This window comes from Magnolia sinica, chromosome 5, assembly GCF_029962835.1.
Source record: "Magnolia sinica isolate HGM2019 chromosome 5, MsV1, whole genome shotgun sequence".
NCBI lineage: Eukaryota > Viridiplantae > Streptophyta > Magnoliopsida > Magnoliales > Magnoliaceae > Magnolia > Magnolia sinica.
This window is the reverse complement of record NC_080577.1, coordinates 105962567-105983913: the sequence shown is the minus strand read 5'-3', so window position 1 is coordinate 105983913 and position 21347 is coordinate 105962567. Positions and strand designations below refer to the sequence as shown.

Below are 21347 nucleotides of genomic sequence, written 5' to 3'. Positions count from 1 at the left end.
TCTAAAAAACGCATATCATAAGAAAATGAGAAAAACGGGACCCAACTACCGGCAACCCAAAAAACCAAAACCCACTTCAAAATATCTGACGGGAACCCAAAACCCACATGGCATTTAAACATCACTGTCAACCCCAGTAAGGTTTCAATGGTAGGAATTTACCCGCATTTTCCCATGCGGCCCACTTCTTGGATCTTGCTCACTTTTAGTCTCAAGTCCTTAAATGAGCTCACAAAATGGATGGACAGGTAGATTTCTCATAAACACCACAGTGGGCCCCACCTAGGTTTCTAGTGTAGCGCAGAAATTAGTGTCCAAATTAGATACATATTTTGTCTAGTTTGGACATGGATTTCTGCGCTGAAAACTTAGGTGGCGCCCACCATGATGTTTATGAGAAATCTACACCACCCATCTTTTTTGTGAGCTCATTTTAGGGCTTTGTACCAAAAATGAGCCAGATCTAATACTTAAGTGGGCCAAAAACGTGAGGATTGAACTTCCACAATTGAACATTTGTGGGGCCCCAGAAGTTTTGAATCAGGGTAATATTTGTGTTCTCAGTTCATCCCAGTAGGAATGACATTATGAACGATATAGATGGCATGTAAACATCAATATCGACGCCAGTAAGGTTTCAATTGTAGGAATTTTTCTACCCACCTTTTTCTTTAATGCAGCCCACTTGTGTCTTGGATCCTGCTCACTTTTAGTCTCAAGTCCTAAAATGGGCTCATAAAATGGATAGACGGGTAGATTTCTCACAAACATCATGGTGGGCCCCACCTAGGTTTCTATCCATCCGTTTTGTGAGCTAATTTAGGGCATGGGACCAAAAATGAGCCAGAATCAATACTCAAGTGGGCCAAAATGTGAGGATTGAACATCCACGGTTGAAATATTCATGTGGCCACATAAGTTTTGAATTAGGGTAATATTTGTGTTCGCAATTCATCTCAATATGAATGACGTTATGAATGGTATGGATGGCATTTAAACATCACGGTCAACCCAAGAAGGTTTCAACTGTGGGAATTTTCCTACCCAACTTTTCCTTTAGTGCGGCCTACTTGAGTCTTGGATATTGCTTACTTTTAGTCACAAGTCCTAAAATGAGCTCACAAAATGGATGGACAGGTATATTTCTCACAAACATCATAGTGGGTCCAACGTTGGTTCATTGGAAATCCGCATCTTACTAAACTAACAATATAGTTGTTACCGAAACCGGATTGGCTGGTGTATCACACACCATCGATCTTGCTGGTGTGGGTACGTGTCATGCAAAGAAGACAAGCACCTCCACTCCTCGAGCTCCGAGTTATAAAAACAGCTCAAAGGAGATAAATGTTATAGAGCCCCCAAAATGAGTTGAAGGTGGAACGGTTCAAAGAAGATTAGATATACATGGACCATAAAATGATGTATTTATTATATCTACACCATTAGTCCATTTTGTGAGACCATTTTAAAGCCTGACTCCAAAAATATTCATATCCAAAGCTTAAGTGGACCACACCATAAATAGCAGCGGTGATAATGATTCTCACTGTTAAAACATTTGTAGGGCCACCATAACATTTATTTTCCATCCAATCTGTTCATAAGATTACAGAGACTTGGATTAAGAGGACAAACAAGTATCATATTAATCCAAAACTTCTTTGACCCTAGAAGGGTTTCAAATGGTAGAAGTTCAATCCCCCACTACTTTTGGCAGTGTGGTCCACTCGATCTTTGGGTTTGTCTTATTTTTTTGCTCAAGCCTTACGACAAACTCGTCAAATGGAAGGATGGCTGGGATATAATGCATACCTTATGATGGGACACACTAAACTTAGTGATGTCAACACACCAGCCAGATTGGTGGTATGTCATCACCGAAGCTGATTCGCTGGTGTACCACATATCACCAACCTAGCTAGGGTGGGAAAGTGTCGTGGAAGACCAACGCTGACACTCTTCAAGCTCCAACTAGATCAAAGTTACATGGCCCCACAATAATGTCTTTGTTATATCCACACCATTCATCCATTCAACGATATCGTTTTAGATCATGAGACTAAAAATGAGTCATATCCAAAGCTCAAGTGGACCACACCACAAATAGCAGTAAAGATAATGATCCTCATGTTAAAACAACAGTTGTAGGGCTCACCGTAATGTTTATTTTCCATCCAAAAACCAAATATCATGTCGATCCAAAACTTTTGCCCCCCAAAAGGGTTTCAATGGTAAACATTAAATCACACACTACTTTTTGCAGTGGTCCACTTGATCTTTGGATCTGTCTTATTTTCTGGCACAAGCCCAACCACAAGCTCGCAAAATAGACGGACGGTTTGGATATAACATATACCTCGTAATGGGACCCACAGAACTTAGTGACGTCAACACACCAGCCAGGTCGGTGGTATGCCGTACACCAGCCAAACATCTTCCGGCCACCATAACGACAACAATAATTAATAACAATGACAGCAATAACGGCACCGGCACGCTGAGATATGGGCGGGGCTTGGGAGGATCTCAGAAATGATGACGCTTCTGAAAATAAGAGAGGTCAATGGACGAGTAGGTTTTCCTTTTTGTGCATGTATCAACCGTCTACGAAATTCAATACTGACCATCGACTGGGCCTTACTTTGGTTGAGCTATTCTCCAAAATCCATACTGATTGGACAATCCCAAACAAACTTTTCTCCATGGCCCACTGAGGCTAGGAAGCGGATTGGCTGGTGTACCACACACCACCAACCTAGCTGGCTCTGAGTTGTACCGAACGGTTCTTCAAAGGAGATCAAAGTTACAAGGGCCCACAATGATGTATTTATTATATCCACACCGTTCATTCAGTATCTTTTAAGAAAAAGTAATTTATTTTAGTATTTTTTTTTTCTTTTTTTTCTTTCTTTCATTTTTGTTAGGTTGATTGCAAAACAGTAACATTTCCTTCACCCTGTTGGCACTTGGCAAGGTTTGTCTGAGCAAGCTGTAAATGCATTCGGAGTCATGAAAGCTGATGGTATTCTTTGCCCCTCTTTATAATTTCTTCTGCCCTTTATTCTAACTAAAATTGTTACATGTGCCCCTAAAAAGATAAAGATGAAGATGAAGATGAAGGAAATCTTCTTTTTGTTCGAGTGTCAATATATATATATATATATATATGGCAAAAGGTACTATACGCTCGACCTTACCGTAGGCTTCCGTAAGGTCGAGCGTTGTCATAATGCTGGCCGTCGGATGCTCAACTTTGAAATCAACAGCTCGAGTTAAGACGGGATTTTCCCGTGAGAGACCGGTCGTTCCGGTTACATGGAATCCCTGGCCCAGCAACCTTCTCTCTATCGCCCTCAATACTAGCAACCTCTCTCTCTCTCTCTCTCTCTCTCTCTCTCTCTCTCTCAATCGGCACCACCAGCCGCTGCCGCCTCCACCTCTCTCTCCCTCCTTCTCTCCCTCAATCGGTACCACCAGCCGTGACCGCCTCCACCTCTCTCTCCCTCATTCCCTACCACCATGATATGCAGCCTCAGATTACAAGAAAGACCCCTACCACCACGCTGTGCAGCCTCGGATTGAGCCTTACAGGTAAGGCCTCTGTTTTTTGGTATTTTCCCTATTTTTTTGGTATTTCAATAGGTTTTAAAGATTTATCAAAAGATAAATTACTTCTCTCTTGCAAGAAAATGGCGCATGATGTGCCAAGTAATGGTATGCAACAGTTTTCATTTAAGTCAGCTCTATTGGTAAAATATGTCATTTTGGAGGAACCATTTTATCCTCGAGCCAGGGATATGTTTATACAAGTGGACCCATGGTTCAAGGATGAGGGATCCAGACTGTTGACCTGATGGGTGCTACCATGGATGGATCATGTTCTAAAATATCACACTGATTAGAAATTCTAACCTTCCAATCCTTTTTCTTTCTGCTGAATGTGGAGTGGCTGCATTTTTTCTCATAACCATCAATTTGCAATCATGAAGAATTTTTGGGCATCCTTGATCTTTGGTGGGGCCCATGAGATCAATGGTCTATATACCAAACCATGACCTCCACTTGTACTGTCTAGCATATCAGGACTCTGTTCACACCCGATTGGGATCAGACCACTGGCCCAACACCATTGTACAAATCTATGGCTTTCCAAATTACTGTCCAAATTACTGTCAGTTTTGAAATCGAATTTTCATATGTGGAAATTTCTTAATGTCAGAAATGTAACACCAATTTTCTTTTCCTACTTAAAAATCAACAAATTTCATGCTTCATATCAACAATTTTCTGTCTTTCTCCCCTTTTTTTTAATATGCTTGTGTGTTCGCCTAACAAAACTCTTGATGTTGAGATGTGTGCTTATTTCACTATCAGGAAAAAAATTGAAATTTCTTTGAATTGGGAGTCATAAGTAAGAAATTATACCTCTTATTTTCAATAAAAGGAGAGAGGATCTGAGCCTTAATGAACACAAAGGTTGTCGATGCTCAACATTCTTACATCAGGGTTTACCACTAATGAACTAATGGACCTTGTTATAGATGGTGAATGTCACAAAAATCTTGTAAAAAATCAGAATTTGTTTTCCAGATTGGGTGATCCTAACCCCTTGATGGTTGACTTGTAGAAAGTTGACAGAAATTTGCAACAATTCACATTTAGTGGAAAACAAGCAAAAGATTGAAAGAGAGGGATCTTTAATCTGGGATATGATTTTGGGTGTCTGCAAATTGTGAAAACTAGAATAGTCCATTCAAACATTGAAAATTCCAAAATTTGATTTTATAAGATCTTATTCTCGTCTGGATGAAATCTGATTTCTAAGAATCAAAATGGATGGTTGCGGTTAGACCTACAATCATGTTCCTTGAGTTGCGTAAATTTGATGAAGATGGTCTCTCCTCTATCCATCTCCAATAAAGGGGAGGCCAGTGAGTCCTCTTCTAATCACACTCTTAACGGCTGTGATTGGAGTAAAGAGAGTTGCTCAATTAGGCAGACCACACAAATAGAAGGAGAGGAGATGAATTTCTCATATATTTTTTTTCTTTTCTGCTGTCGTTTCCTCTCTTGGCTTTAGATGTCTAAGTAGGGTTGGATATGTGACCCTTATGACCCACCCCTGTTGGGGACAGGATCATAAATAGGAGGCTCCTAGGGTATCTCTTGGAGAACCACTTTCAGTTCTCATTCCTACAAATGTATTTGTAGGATATGCCATACATTAGCAAATGTCTGTTAACCTATCTATTACATGCACCCAACATTTCCACTATGAGTAGTGTCTACTCTTGGCTCAAAATCCCACGTGAGAACAATAGGTGGACAGCTAAAAGCTTACCATTGAATTTCCATAAAGATAAAAATACTTAAATGATGAAATAAAAATATCCAACAATTAAAAAAAAAATGATGGAGAAACCTTGTGAAAACAATTCGAGGTGCCAGGAAACTTTAAAAGGCTTGATGGAGGTTTTAATTTATAAGATGTATCTAGAAAGTCCTGGGAAAACTAGTGGATCTCATGTTAGTGTATATGAGGCTTTCATGGAATCCTAATGTAGGTGGTACACATTCCCATCTATGTGTCAGCTGCTAAGTGACTTAAGAATTAGTTAAAACCAGTGTGTGATCAAGTTAATTACATCCAAGGATAATGGACCTCATGGTTAGGAGACTTGATCCAATCCTCCAATGGGAATATTCAATCGAGCCTATCACTAGTACTCATGAACAAAGTGAACATCTATAGTCCTTTGTGATGAAGGGCTTATGCAATAAGATGCTTGATAGTTCTAGACAAAGGCTAGTTCATTTATTTTCTTGTGCTTGAGACCCAAATCAATATCAGTTTTTGCATGTAAAAGAAAAAAAGGTTTGTTTTATCTGGTTTTTTTTTTTTGTAAAATTTACTTTTGTATTTTTAATTGGTGAAGCCAGTAACCTTGTTGACTTGGACAGTGGCAGAAGATTGCTAGTGGCCTTGTATTATTGTATCTAGTGTTAACACTTGTTCCCTAACCTGAGATTCTAGCAAATATCCTAATCATGCTAAGCATACTTCTTGAAATTGGATCTACTTGTTGATGTCAGAAATGTAACAGAAGCAAGTTACATGGGAACCATGAGAAAGAAAAAGTTCTCTATGATGCAAAACCATAACAGAATTATAGACTGAATTTTCTATCTCTATTGATAACACCACCAGAATCTACTTCTGGCAGCTTCTCTTACGTCAAAGCCTTGGTTTTAGGTAACTTAGTGTCTTTATCTAAAACTATATCATTCATCTCTTAGTGAAATTGGTTATTGTTAGTATATGAGAGACGTTATTATAATTTCTATCAGGGCATGTACTACCATGGTAAGAAATACCATTATTATAATTTCTCTTCTTTTTAAAAAAATTATAGGCCATAGCTACAGCTATTAACCGTAGCTTTTTATCTGGAAACCGTAGCTGTTACTAACTTCAGCCTATTGGTACGATTAAATACAAATATAATCCGTAGCTGTCTTTTGAGTTATGGAAACTATAGCTACGGATTTAAACCGTATGGTTTATTCGTAGCCATATCTTTAAGACCTATGGATACGATACCAATTGCTACCAATATGCTACGGTCTTTATCCGTAGCTTTTTCCACTTTCTCTGTTAGTATAAGTTAATACAATCTGTTGCATAAATTGTATTTTTGATTTCATACTTTTAGGGCACCTTTGGGCGTCCGTGGTGGGCCCCACGTACATGATATGTAGAGATGCCTGTCAAGTTTTCTCTCTCTCTCTCTCTTTTGCTTTTGTTCTTCCTTTCGTTAACTTTTTTTTTTAAAAGCTTCCATGTTAAAAGATGTACTATTACTTGGTTGTTTCATCTGCAAAGAAAGATGCCTGGAATGAACATTGCTATCTTAATTTGCTGCAATACAAAGCTGCTATGCAAGAAATTCTTTGTTATGTTAGCATGACCATGAGTTGTAACATGCACGCTTTGCTTTGGGCTACAGGCTGTGTGTTATTCTTTTCGCTTACTTGCGTAGAGCCATCTCAGGCCTGTTGTAGAATTATTCTGCAAGAATCCTTTCGCTCACCCATATTGAACGTAACTTCACTGCAATGTAACCACAAATGTGTTGTTTTTACAAGAGATGTTTGTTTCTTATAGGGGCCAAGGAGCAGCAATAGCTCTTCATCAAATCCGGAATCCAAAACTAAAGACAAGTGTGCTGTAATGTAAAGAAAGCATTTGTATATGATGTATTTCCCTCCCAGTTTTGGCCAATTTATTGTAATACATGATAAGGACATCACCTAAGCAATCATCATCTGTGTGAATTTCCAATCAGCTTTTTTTTGGTTACGTAAATAAAATAAAAATTATCTAAAGCAATAGCCTTGTTAAAGGACTTTCATTTCGAGATAAGCCAAACATCGATCATTTCATTTAATCATATTCCCATATGTTCATCATACAACCACATCATCCAACTGGGTTGGGAAGGGTCTTCTCATCTGAATGGTTTTCGAGATATGCCCTTTAAAAGTGGGGGCCCATAGTATCAATGGTCTGGATCGCTGAAGCACAGTTCCGTTGACACAAACTGCAAACTGGAGAATACCATCCATGTACATGGTCTGCAGGTATTAAAACACCAATATCAGAGGCTATCAAGAAATGTGTGTATTAGAAGTAGCAATTGCCTCACGTTGTCAGGCAAAATAGACATGTCCCAAACCTGTTGATAAAGGCGGTCGAACGATGACCTGTCAGCCTTGAATAGCAGTGCCTTTGTTATTGTAAACTTGCGTTGAATGATCTCAGATCTGCACAAAAACAAAAAGTACTTGAAATTGGTAAAAAATATAAGAGAGAAAAAATGCAACCCATGAGCAAGTCAGCACATTGAACGAGATGATAGGCACGTACTTATGCTGCAATTAATTTCTAGCCTCAATCAGGCAATTTGCAAACTAGCCAACTTGCACAATGAGAAGCTCTCCACTCCTTGAAATCTAAGTGTATACAGACTAGTATTTTGTGCACCTCTCTACATGCTTGGAGACGTCTCTGTGCATCTTAGGCCAATAGAAACTTTCTTCTATTAAGCTTAATTTGATTAAAGAGATGGATGACCAGATCAATTTCAGTAATTTGCTACCTGATCAAAACTTATAAATGCTACCATCAAACTGAAACTCAGAAACATTTCAAATTAGATTGATTGGGAATCTTCCCTCTCAAAGAAAACCATAGCAGCAACCACCCTTCCCATCTCCTTATGAAGCTTTCTCACCCCTTCAAAAATCTCCCACAAGCCTTGCAGGGATGCCTGCCCCACCAGACCTTTTCAATGCTACCAGCTGTATCTTACCAATCCATGAGAGGTTTCCCTTACAGCTGAACATGTCCAGCCCAACAATTCAATATCTAGGCCTAAGTCCTGCCCACTGACAACCGGAACTATGATAATCCCTTGTGATATTCTCGATATTATGAAACCTGCTATTAAAACTTAATAAAAACCTACATACAAATTATTCTTGTTGATGTTAATAGAACTTGGAACCCCGGCCCATGATCGCTTGCTGCTACAGTTGTTAGCTTGGGGATGATACTGTGATGGATTTTAAGCTGAGGCTAAAGCAAAGCAGTAGGGACTAGGTGGAATTTAGGAGTTGTGGTTTTGGTGTAGGGTTGGCTGTGCTATTGTTTTTATGTCATTATGTTGCTTTGGTTTTGGATTGCATTTGGGGGTTCCCTACAATCAAAGTCTTCATCAATCATTGGATCTTCCTAGGGAGGTAAGGGGCATTTTGGTGGAGGTTTTGCAGGGATTGGCTGTACTGGGAGGTTTTAGCTTCTGTTTCTCCCCCAAGTTCCTATTAATTTTATAAAGCTAGATTGTTATGCGGGGCTGTTTTGTTTTTTCTTTTTTCACTCCTTCCAAGTATTGATGTACAAATCTTTTTTTCCTTATCAGTAAAGTTACAAGTGGTGGAACTTGGAACCCCGGCCCATGGTTGTGGAGAGTTCCGTTTGTCACAAAAGCTTGACCGCATTATTGCGGAATCACCAAAACATGTGTATTGTCATTATTCAAACACTAGAAATGTATCAAACACATGATCCAGAGCATCTCAATCTAGAAAAAAATACAGGAAAAATACTAAAAAACAGAGGCCTTACTTGTAAGGCTCAATCCAAGGCTGCACAGCGTGGTGGTAGGGGTCTTACCTGTAATCTGAAGTTGCACAGCGTGGTGGAAGGGAATGAGAGAGAGAGAGGTGGAGGCGGTCGCGGCTGGTGGTACCGATTGAGGGAGAGAAGGAGGGAGAGAGAGGTGGAGGCGGTCGCGGCTGGTGGTGCCGATTGAGAGAGAGAGAGAGGTGGAGGCGAACGTTGCTGGTGGCGGAGAGAGGGCTGCACACGGAGGTAGCTCATGGCAGGGATTGAGGGAGAGAGAGGGCTGCTGGTATTGAGGGCGATAGAGAGAAGGTTGCTGGGCTAGGGATCCCATGTAACCGGAACGACCGGTCTCTCACAGGAAAATCCCGTCTTAACTCTAGCCGTTGATTTCAAACTTGAGCATCCGACGGCCAGCATCATGACAACGCTCGACCTTACGGAAGCATATGGTAAGGTCGAGCGTATAGTACCTTTTCCCTATATATATATATATATGTTTGAGCTTTTTCTAGAAAAACATATGATGTAATATTCTATTTGTAGCAATGTCAAGATGTTTCTTTCATTAGGTGGGATATGTTTGTAGGAAATAATCTCTCTCAGTTGGGGCTGCCAACTGTAGGCCTGAGGCTGGCTTCAGCCCAGATTTTGAACCTTTCAATCTGAGGTTGGCCATCCACATTTCCTTTTTAACCATCCGCTTGCAGACCAACTATTGGATGGCTAGGATTGTTTGGTGGCATCTGCAGGATTGACTAGAAGTAATGCATGCATATTTTTTGCCACTTAAATATCTAAAAGCAGCAGTTCCTTGACAAAAAAGTGGATGAATATATAGCATCCTTGAGTACTTGGTTTGTATAAGTGGTGCCCATAATATATCCATCAACTATTGCGGGGAATGGATATAAGTGGGGGCCTTCAACCACTTATACCTTTTTTTTTCTTTTTTTTCTTTTTTTAAGTTACTTTTTCCATTCATAGTGAGAAAAATTACAAGGAGGATACTATATTTTGGGTTACCCGCGGAGCACAAAAAAGATCCAAGGGCAGCCTATGTTAAGAACTATACAACTTCCAATTATTTCAATTCTACATGTGCAGATTTTAAAATTTATTTCTTTAGTTTAAACACATTCTATTATTAGTTAGGTAAATGATGAATATTTGTTGTGATTAATTAAGAAATTGGAATTGTTTAAGAATAGGATAATTAGTTGCCCATTTGAGAGTTTCTATGTGGCCAAGCATAGATATAGTGTGCTTTTGGATGCATAGAAATTCTCAAATTGTCCCACGTATAAACAGTTCAAGGTTGGATAGATTAAAATGTTTCAGTTCTATTATTTAAATGCACATGCTTGTTCTGGGTTGTATCTGTCCATTCTTCTCTTGTTACGTTTCTTACATTTATTTCTAATATCAAATATCTTCACAATGTATGGATAATTGGTGTGGGAATCAAATGTAAGATCAACGTATCTGGAGAGACATGAGGAGATGCTGCCGGAATTTCGGCGTACGCATCTAAATGGGAATTTGAAAACATTAAAATCTATCTGGTCTTGGATGAGTGACTAATTTAGTCAATTAGTTAGATATACTATTAGTGATTCTTTACGATGCCTAAATCATTGTCATTTGGGGGTAGGCTGTCGTTGATTAGTATGTAGGTATGTATCTCGTTTGAAAAGAAAAATTGTTATGTAACTTGGCTTCCTTTGCTAAATGAACAGATGATAATAGGGCTTGTTAAAATATATTAGGAAGCTTTGTCAGGCCCAAAGTATATTTTTACTAACCCGTCTAAGTGGCTAAGGAAGATACTTATGGATAAGAGTTGGATTCATCTGCCAAGGTACCCATTTAGAAACTTCTCATTTTAGTTGTTGTGGCTTAGTGGTCAAAATGCATTCTTCTGACATATCCTCCAATTTCATTAATTGATTTAGGGTGAGCCACGCATACTTAAATGGAGTTGCGAAATTCATAGATTTTGCATTTGCAAATGCAAGTAATAGAGGGAAGATCCGTTGTCCATGTAAGAACTGTAACAATAACTTCTGGGTGTCTCGAGAAGTAGCATATGATCATATTGTGTGTGATGGATTTAATACAAGTTACACCTACCGGCATTTCCATGGGGAAGTTACATCTTCTTCCATGCCTGCTACCACAAATGTCGTAAGTGATAATCCAGAACCACGTACACGATGATATGCACGGATTGTTACATGATGTGTTCGGTATTTCAAATCTAAATGGTGAAGAGAGTGATGCGGGCCACACGCCATACTGACCTATATTGGGGCAGAATGCTGAAGCACAACAATTTTTCAAATTGGTAGAAGATGCTGATCAGGAATTGTACCCGGGTTACAAGAAATTCACTAAGCTTTCTTTCGTTGTAAAACTATATCACATAAAGTGCCTTAGTGGATGGAGTGATAAATCATTCACCATTTCACTTGAATTGTTAAAGGAGGCTCTTCCCGAGGGCGAAATGTCGCCAAAGTCTTTCTATGAAACCAAGAAGATTATTGGGGAGTTAGGCCTCAAATATAATAAAATTGATGCATGTCCCAATGATTGTATGTTGTACTGGTGTTCACACCCCAAGTGCAGGGTTGTGATGTAGTAATAAACTCGGTAAGACCGAGGTCGAATCCCAAGGGATTGATACCTGTACGTAATCTGAAACTAACTAGAACTAAAATTAGACTAAGATGAAATCTAAATCGATTGTAATGTGAGGATTAATGGTGAAATAATTATCTAAAATTTAAGAAATTTAAAGGTTGGAAATTAGGGTGCCAAGGATCCACTTATAGAGATCAGGGAGATCTACGCTTGATTCATGATCTCAACTAAAGTTCGAGTCCCATCTTCATCCAGTTGGAAGATATACCATGAAAATCAAATCTGAACTTCTTTTGACCTAGTTTTCAAGAGATAAGACAGATGAAAATTAGAGTAGATTCCATCACAAAACCATGCCCATGAGACAAAGTAAACAACAGAATTAAACCAATTCACATCTAATCTAAGGAATGTATGAATGTTAGGAAGGTTTCCGTCATCCAACCATGCCTAGGAGACGATGGTAAACAACAGGGTTCCCAATTTCACAAACCCTATAACGCAAAGGAAATACCATCGCAGATCTATTGTAATTTCAGTCACAACAAACTATTAAAAACTAAAGGCATTCCTATTAATCAAACTAGAATCAACGTCAGTTCATCACATGCATCCAAGCCGTAGGATCAACTCCATCACGCCACAAGCTTCACCTCTTAGCCCTAGCTAAGAGGTTCAGCCCAACATGAATGGGTTGGATCCAAAACAAACAAAATAAAAAGAAAAAAAATAAAAACTACTTTACTATCTCCCTGTCTCACGTTCCACGTTGAAGCCCCCCCAAAACCAAACTTTTTTTCTTCTCCCTCTTTCTTTTCTCTCTTATAGCATCTACTGACCGTGGCTGGGTCGGTGGAGTGCGTAACAAGCAAGTCGGTGAAGCTTCCACAGCTCCTTTCGCAGCTACGTGCGAAGCACGAACGCGGAAGCTCTGGCGCGGGCTACCGGTGGGGCCCATCTTATATGACGTTTGTGAAATCCACGCCGTCTATCATCTTCTCAAAATTTCAACCAAATATGGAGAGTTATCGTTGTCCGTTGATGCAGCCCACTAAGACAATCAGGCTGCAATGGCAGCTGAACAGTCTTCTTGCGATCGCTGATACAATCTTGTGAATGTACATGGCCGCCAAAGATCAGCATGAATTTGATTGGTTTTGCTTCCTCTACCTGATGGATGACTCGGATCAAGCCTTTACTGCATGATGGTGGCCCACAACGAATGGACGCAGCCTCAGTTGCGAAACAGAGTCGACGCATGTCAACTCTGTGAAGTGTGATGGCCCACTGATTGCTGTCAGATGGAAGATCCATACCGTCTATTGAAATCTACTCGAAAAACCATTCAAGTATGGTGGTTTTTGGATTGAATTCCGTGTGGCCCACAATATCTTCTACTCCGTCGTTCATCCTGCATTTAACGGTTAGGATTCTGCAACATCTTACATGGTCTGAAGAAGCCACCTTGGTAAGGTAAAACCCACCTATGCACACAATGGACGGTCCCGATTGATGATATGTATGAGGAGTGGGGCCCACTAGTGAGAAACGAACGCACAATGGGAGGACGCTGTGTCCTTTCTTGAGTTGGAGAAGATGGAGTCAGTCAGCGTTAGCTGACCAATTTTGAGATATCCAGTGCACGGCTAGTGCACTTGTGGTATACATGAGATCCTATGGAAATGTTCATGAGAAATCCGCTCCGTCCATCCATATTTTCAGCTCATTTAATGCCTTAAGACCAATTTTGAGGCATATCTAGTTAGCAGGTGGGCCCCAGATCGCTGATATGGGGGCTGATCTGTCCGTTGGGCTTCTTCTAGAGGGATCCGATGGATGAAAATCGACGTGTACGGTTCATTTATGGTCCTCAGGCGATGTATGAAGTTTCGAGCTGAACGGATGGTAAGAACCCTGTGATCTTGCACTCTGGACATCTTTCAAGCCACTTGAGCTTCAGTTTCTCGGTTTTCTCGGTTTTCTATCGTGTATATCTATTGATCTCGGTCTCTTGGAGTCCATCCCATGCTTTGGTAAATTTTTAGCACTAAATCTCAGCTTTAAGCACCCTTTTTCAGTCCCAGCTCGTAATTGCACCCTGCATTACAAACGCGATTAAATCAGACCATTAAACAGTATCATGTTCATAAATTTGAGTAATAATTGGGGTTTGATATCCAATATTTGTCCCTCAACAACTGGAAGGAGGTCATCAATGAGCAATCATGTGCTATATATGTTACTTCCAGATGGAAAATGACTGAACATCAGTCAGATGATGAGGGATATTCTTCATCTGCAAAGGATAGAAAAATTTCAGTTAAGATATTGCTTCATTTTTCCTTGAAACCAAGGCTTCAAAGGTTGTTTATGTCATTAAAAACAGCTTCCTCTATAAAATGGCATGAAGTAGGACACACCGACGATGGAATATTAAGGCATCCCGCTGATTCCCCAGCGTGGAAAACTTTTGACCATAACCACTCAAGCTTTTCTTTAGACGGTTGTAATATTAGAATTGGGTTAGCAGCTGACGGTTTCAATCATTCAGGACAATGAGTATTGGTCATAGCACATGGCCTATTATTCTGATACTATATAACTTACCACCATGGATGTGTATGAAGCAACCTAATATCATGTTGTCCTTACTTATTCTTGGCCCTTATGGACTCGGTAATAACATTGACGTGTATATGCAACCTTTGATAGATGAGTTGAAGGAACTATGGGAGGTTGGCGCAGACACTTATGATGCCTCAAGCAATGAGACGTTTCGATTGCGTGCGGCATTGTTGTGGACTATCAATGACTTCCCTGCATATGTAAACTTGTTTGGATGGAGCACTAAAGGACGTCTTGCTTGTCCTTGTTGTAATAAGGACACTTTATCTAAATGGTTAAAACATGGTCGAAAGTTTTGTTATATGGGTCATTGTCGATTTTTAGAACATGATCATAGGTTTAGAACTGATAGCAGATCCTTTGATGGCACGGAAGAATTTGGTGAGATGCCAACTCCACTATTTGGTTCTGATGTGTTGGCCCAGTTACAGGGAATTAATATTACCTTTGGGAAGAAGACTGTAGGCAGTCATGGGCATAAGAGAAGATGAGAAGACAATGAGGAAGAAAGATATAACTGGAAAAAGAAGAGCATTTTCTTTGATTTTCCATATTAGGAGCATAATCTATTGCGTCATAATCTAGACATGATGCATATAAAAAAGAATGTATGTGACAATGTACTTGCGACACTGTTGAATATTGTAGGGAAAACAAAGGATAATGTAAAGGCGTGTCTTGGCTTACAAGATATGGGCATAAGACAAACATTACACCCAAAATAGCTTTCATCTAGCAAGACATATTTGCCACCTGCATGCTTTACTATGTCACCAAGTGAGAAGGATGATTTTTGCAAAATCTTAAAGTGGGTGAAAGTTCCAGATGATTATGCAGTTAATATTTCACGTTGTGTGCATCTCAAAGAGCGCAAAATTTCAAAAATCAAGAGCCACGACTGTCATATTATGATGCAGCAACTACTTCCAATTGCAATACGAACAACATTACCTAAGAACGTAACCTCAGTCTTACTTTAATTGAGAAGTTTCTTTAGAGAATTATGTTCCAAAGTTGGTCGAGTAAGAGACTTTGACCGATTGAAATCTCGAATTGTGCTAACACTTTGTCATTTAGAAAAAATCTTTCCACCAGCTTTTTTTGATATTATGGTGCATTTGACCATTCATTTAGCGGGCGAGGCAAAAATAACTGGACCGGTACAATATCGATGGATGTACCCCATTGAGAGGTACATGTTAATATTTAGAAATTAAAATTATTTGCATATTATGCTAGTCATGCTAATCGATCATATATTTTTAAACTTTTTAATATTGGTGATCACAGATATCTGCTCACATTAAAGTCGTATTTGCGTAATAGAAGTCGGCCTGAGGGATCAATTGCGGAACGGTACTTGGCGGAAGAATGCTTAACATTCTGCTCGAGGTACTTACATGGTACAGAGACAAGGTTCAATCGCCAATACGGAATGATGACTATGGTAACACTGTTATAAAAGAACAAACCTCTATTTTCCCATGAGTAGGTCATGCATTAGGGAAGTCTGAGGATTGTGTACTGGATAAAACTACATTTGCACAGGCACATCGATATGTCCTGTTTAATTGCCATGAACTCAACCCATTTCTTGAGTAAGCCCACTATAGGATTTAATTTATACTAATTTTTTTTCTAACTTTTTTTTGGCTAAAACTAATGACTTTTATAGAGAACATATGAATGTTATTAAGTGGATGAATTGTCGCGCAAGGCCAAGGGACATAGAATGCATTCACAATGATACATTTTATAAATGGTTTAGTGATCGTGTAAGTAGTCGATTTGATAGGTTTAAGGACATGTGCATGTTTTTTTATTTTTTATTATTCAAATATGAGCTTTTGAATGAATATTTTCGGTATCTGAATAGGTTGAACAGTTGCGCTATGAAAGGAATGAGCAGGTTTCAGAAGACCTTAGATGGCTAGCTCGGGGTCCTAGTATGGCAAGAAGATATAAGGGTTTTATTGTAAACAACTTCAGATTTCATACCAAAGATTATGAGAAAAAAAGAAAAACTCAATGTAGTGGAGTTGTTGTCACTGCAAAGACATCAAGCTTCTCAAGTGCCAATGACAGAAATCCTATTGCAGGAGATGTAACATACTATGGTGTATTGACGAACATCATAGAACTGGAATATTGTGGTACTTGAAAGGTTGTATTATTTAGGTGTGATTAGGTTGATGTTCTATCTCAAGGCAGGAGTGTTAAGAAGGATGGGTTGGGGTTCACGCTTATGAATTTGAAACGATTATGCCATACAGGTCAACAATTGTCTGATGAACCATTTATGTTCGCATCTTAAGCTGAGCAAGTGTTTTACGTACAAGACCTCATCGAGAAGGATTGGCATGTTGTAATGAGGATGAAACCTAGAGACTTATTTGAGATGCATGGGCAAGAATCTGCAGATGATGTTGATACATTCATAGGCATGTCACCCTGCGATAATCAATGTTTGGAAGACCCGAGTGATGACACTGTTACTTGGGAAAGGACAGATGTCGATGGTACAACAGTTGTCACATATTTACCACCCACCCAGCCAATGGTAGAAGAACAAATAGTTGATACTGAGTTATCTGATCCCATTAGAGACGACATTTTGTACAATAATTGATTTCTTAAGTACCATATTTTCCTAATGTATGAAATAGAAATTAAAATGCCTTTTTTCATATGGTTCTGTTTTTTATTTATTCAAAATTGAATCGTCTTATCAACATGCATCTGTTCACTAATGTGACTCAAGTTCTTCTTAAGACATGAAACGTGCTCATTCTAAACACGCAGATAGGCGACCGATAAGCCTTATGACTGGTGGCATCAATCAGCCTCAGCTACCCGAGACTGATGTGGGTCCCTCCTAGCCTCAGTTGCCCCAGCTTATAGCGGGTCCCTCCCAGCATCAGCCTTCCCTGGCTACATCGGGTCCAGTCCAGCCTTTGTTGCTCGAGTTTACAGCGGGTCCTTCCCATCCCCAACTTCCCCTGCCTACGGCGGGTCTCTCCCAGAGTTTGCCTCAGGATCCACACCAGACAGTTGATTCATTAGAGGATGCTTCTAGTGGTATGTTATGATTTGGTTATAGTATCCTTAAAATTTTTTTGGCTAATGAACTATACAAGTATGCATATTATTTATGTGCATTTTTTTCAACAGATTTGACATTCACGAAGAGAATGAGTCGAGACCCCACACGATGCGATCAAGTTTGGAACATGCGTGAAGGGTAACACATTTTTATTACCACCAACAACCTAGGGCAGCCCGTTAATGAAAATGTTAGCAAGCTGACAAACTTTTTGAGGACAATAGCATGTAATGGGGATTACACACCCCTTACATATTCTAATTGGAGGGCGGTGCCAAACGAGAAGAATGATGATATGTACAAACTTTTCATGGTAATGGTGATTTGTTTTATGTATTTTATTATTTTATTATTTATTATTTATTTATTATGTGATTGTCTACTTTGTTCATGTGATGCAGTCCAAGTTTCAATTTGACAAATAGATTAAATTTTGGGTGTTGATGTCGATTGGTAAAAAATGGAGGGACTGGAAGTGTGAACTGAAGAAATCCCACTACTCTCCTCATGATAATGATGAGGCATGGCTAGCAGACCTCAATGAGCATGTCCATATGGATCAGTGGAAGGCCCTCATTGAGTTTTGGAACTCTGAAGATGGAAAGGTATGTGATGAGTAGCTACTGAAACCTTCACGTTATGAAATTACACAACTGTCTTTTCTTGAAATTTCATAAATTACTCTGTTGATGTGTCACATTTTGGGCTCGTAATAAGATAAATACGAAAAATCAAAGAAAACAATGGATCGGCCACGCTGCAGGTACAAAGAGCTTTGCGCAAATACGTGATGAAGAGGTAATTTTTTATTGATCATCTGATAATTTGATGTCAATCTATTTCTGATATATACACTACTAAAAATTTAAGCAAAGGCTACGGACTATGCTAGTTTTTTGCTACGGATATAAACCGTAGCTATATTTACTACGGATTTAATTCGTAGCTAAAAGCTTGCCACACCATTAATAATTAACTGTCATGTAAGGGGCTTTATAGGGCCCACTAAAATATAAGTATTCTATCTAATCTGTCCATCTATCTTGAAATATAATTTTAGGGCATGAAACTAAAAATCAGGTATATCAAAGGCTCAAGTGGACCACACGGTAGGAAACATGGAGATTAAATCACATGTGCATCCTATGGTGTGGTCCACTTGGGCCTTTAATCTACCTAATTTTTGGGATCATGAACAGAAAAATATTATTAAAATTAATGAATGGCATAGATAAACCACATACATCATGGTGGGCCCCACGGAGCCCCTAACAGGACCATCATACGTCTCTTGAAATTCGACACCTAAAATGGGCGCGCGCTCAAAATAGAGTTGTGCCCATCCAAAACCCCAGTCCTCTCTCTCTCTCTCTCTCTCTCTCTCTCTCTCTCTCTCTCTTCGTTCCCTAACCCTCTCTCCCGATCTCTGCTCCTGATTCTCCTTTTTCCCTACCTAACCTGCTCCATCTCTCTCATTCTCCTCCCTTGATCTCTCCAATGCAGCCGTGAAGCTCCTCCCCAAATCACAGCCCTTGCCCTTCTCAAAATGCAGCCCCTGCTCAAATCACCTACCCAAATCGTAATCCCAACTCGATCTCACTACCACTGCCGTAGAAGATAAACCCCCCTCAAACCTGCCTACCGCTGCCGCTCCATCTTTCTCATTCTCCTCCCTTTCTCTCCAATATGTCTGTCATCTCTTCTATCTCTCTCCAGTGCAGCAGCCGTGAAGATCCTACCCGAAGAAACACACATCATTTAAAACCCTTCTCATATCTTTGAGGCATAGGTTTGATATATTCCTCTCTTTATGTATCTTTTTCTATATTTCAGATTTGATGCATGCTAACTGTTTTGATGAAATGATGAAATGGCATGTTATTTGTTTGATGAAAAGGGTAGATTTCATGCATGTTATTTGTTTGATGAAATGGCATGCTAACTGTTTTTTGAAATGACATGTTATTTGTTTGATGAAATGGCATGCTATTTAATTTGCAAACTTTCCTAGTTCTGTAAATCAGTTCATTGTGGTGATGCCAACGGTAAGTATATTTAGGATCCTATTGTCCTTTTACATAGACATTCTAAAGTTTGTTCGTGTTTTTAGGTGGAAGTGTTAGTTATCATATTAACATGATGCAGGCTTTAGTGCTATCAATGGATCAATACCTCTAGGGTTTGTTAGTTCTCGCTCATGTCCCGTCTATAAATGTGCAAAAATTGATAAGTAGCTTCTCAATGACTATTGGTACCTGGGCATGATATGAGATTTATATAAGTATATGACATAATTCTTTCTATTATGTTTCCCATGAATTGATGTCTAGATGAATGTTCCAAATAGATTCTTTGATATTTTTGTCTGCCAAAAAGATTTTCTAGGCACACTTGGCTAGTTTAGTTCTCCTATTTGAATCTTGGAAACATTGTATTCGTTTCAGAAACTCATCTAAGATTTGAAAAGGGTTCTCTAGTTCCTAGTTTGATTGATTCAAGTTAATGAAAAACTCACCAAGATAACAAAATATCAGGCAACTCTTTTCTTTTCTTTTTTCTTTTTTGTTAAGTATGTAAAACAAAGTTGTGAAAGTTGATCCTTCACTCAACTGATATTTTATAAGATTATAGGTGGGAAGCTATTCATGAGCCCGATTGCCTAATTGAGTTTCATTTAGTTCTTACAAATTCCATTTTGTTGTACAGTCCATGTTCGGTTTATCACTCGTCTATTGAATCACACATTTATTTTAGCTTGTGGTGTATTCTAATATTATGCAGTCTCTACTTCACTTGCAAGTGGTGTTTCTGTAATTTGTAGGAGTGTGATGCTAGAATTATGTTCAGGCTGTACACTTCTCATCTTTATCTATGATTAACACCCATCAGGTTATCAAGCTAACCTTCACATTTATATTTAATTCTTGAATTGTGAATTAACTCCTTTATGGGGATCTAGGGACATTCTTGATTTTGAACTGAGGTTTCAGCTTGTGCTCATTTATCATTTTGGAATCAGACTCAACACTAGCTTGATGGATAGTTATACTTTCTTTTCAACAAAATCTATTTGTTGCTGATAAGAACAAAAGACTCAATGTTCACTTATTTTATTCGATCAGCAACAAGAAATCTTATTAAGAAGTGGAAAGAAGAAATAGAGGTAGAGAAGAATGCATAATGTGGAGTCAATCAAAGAGCTGGGAAACATTCATGATATTTTTTACCTGCAGAAAATAAGATCCTGTTTGGATGCTTGCATCCGTCAATCTTGGAGTCATTAATCTAAGGATTTGCCTCAGATCCAACGTTTGGGGCCTCCAGGGTTTGGCAAGTCTCATGATAGGTGTTGCTCCCACTTTGAATCATGCTTCCACCTTCTCCTGCTTCTTCATTGTTTATGCTTTCTAACAATTGAAATGGATGGTTCCCTGCTCCTACACTCAAATTTGTGCCACTTCCTTGAAATGAAAGAAAATAATAAAAAAAGGGAACCTAGAAAGAACATTCACATTGATCTTGTAAGGACCTACTACTTGTAGTCTACGCTGACAAATAATTGATTGACAAAACATAAACAATCATGCGAGAATCATCTTAAGGCATAATAATTTGTATCAGTATAACTGGCTTTCTTTTAAAAAAAAAAAAAAGAAGATAAACATTCACATTGGTCTTATAAAGACCTATTACTAGTAGTGTCACGCCCCAAACCCGGAAATCGGATTCTTAGGAATCCCGATCGCCGAATCTGGTACCGACAGCCTCCGTAGTATCCCGTTCTGGCTC

At 39.1% G+C, this 21347-nt stretch overlaps 2 long non-coding RNA genes across 2 annotated transcripts; one reads left to right on the top strand and one right to left on the bottom strand.

The window, feature by feature from the left end:
- Positions 1-7339: 7339 nt before the first annotated feature.
- On the bottom strand, positions 7340-9406 carry LOC131246577 (uncharacterized). Its single transcript, XR_009171441.1, has 4 exons — positions 9239-9406; positions 7931-8364; positions 7740-7827; positions 7340-7638 (listed from the first exon to the last, which is right to left on the bottom strand). It is a non-coding gene; the product is annotated as an uncharacterized LOC131246577 (long non-coding RNA).
- A 1549-nt stretch (positions 9407-10955) lies between these two features.
- On the top strand, positions 10956-17830 carry LOC131246581 (uncharacterized). The gene is made up of 3 exons (XR_009171445.1): positions 10956-11048; positions 17335-17533; positions 17627-17830. It is a non-coding gene; the product is annotated as an uncharacterized LOC131246581 (long non-coding RNA).
- The last annotated feature ends 3517 nt before the right edge of the window (positions 17831-21347 follow it).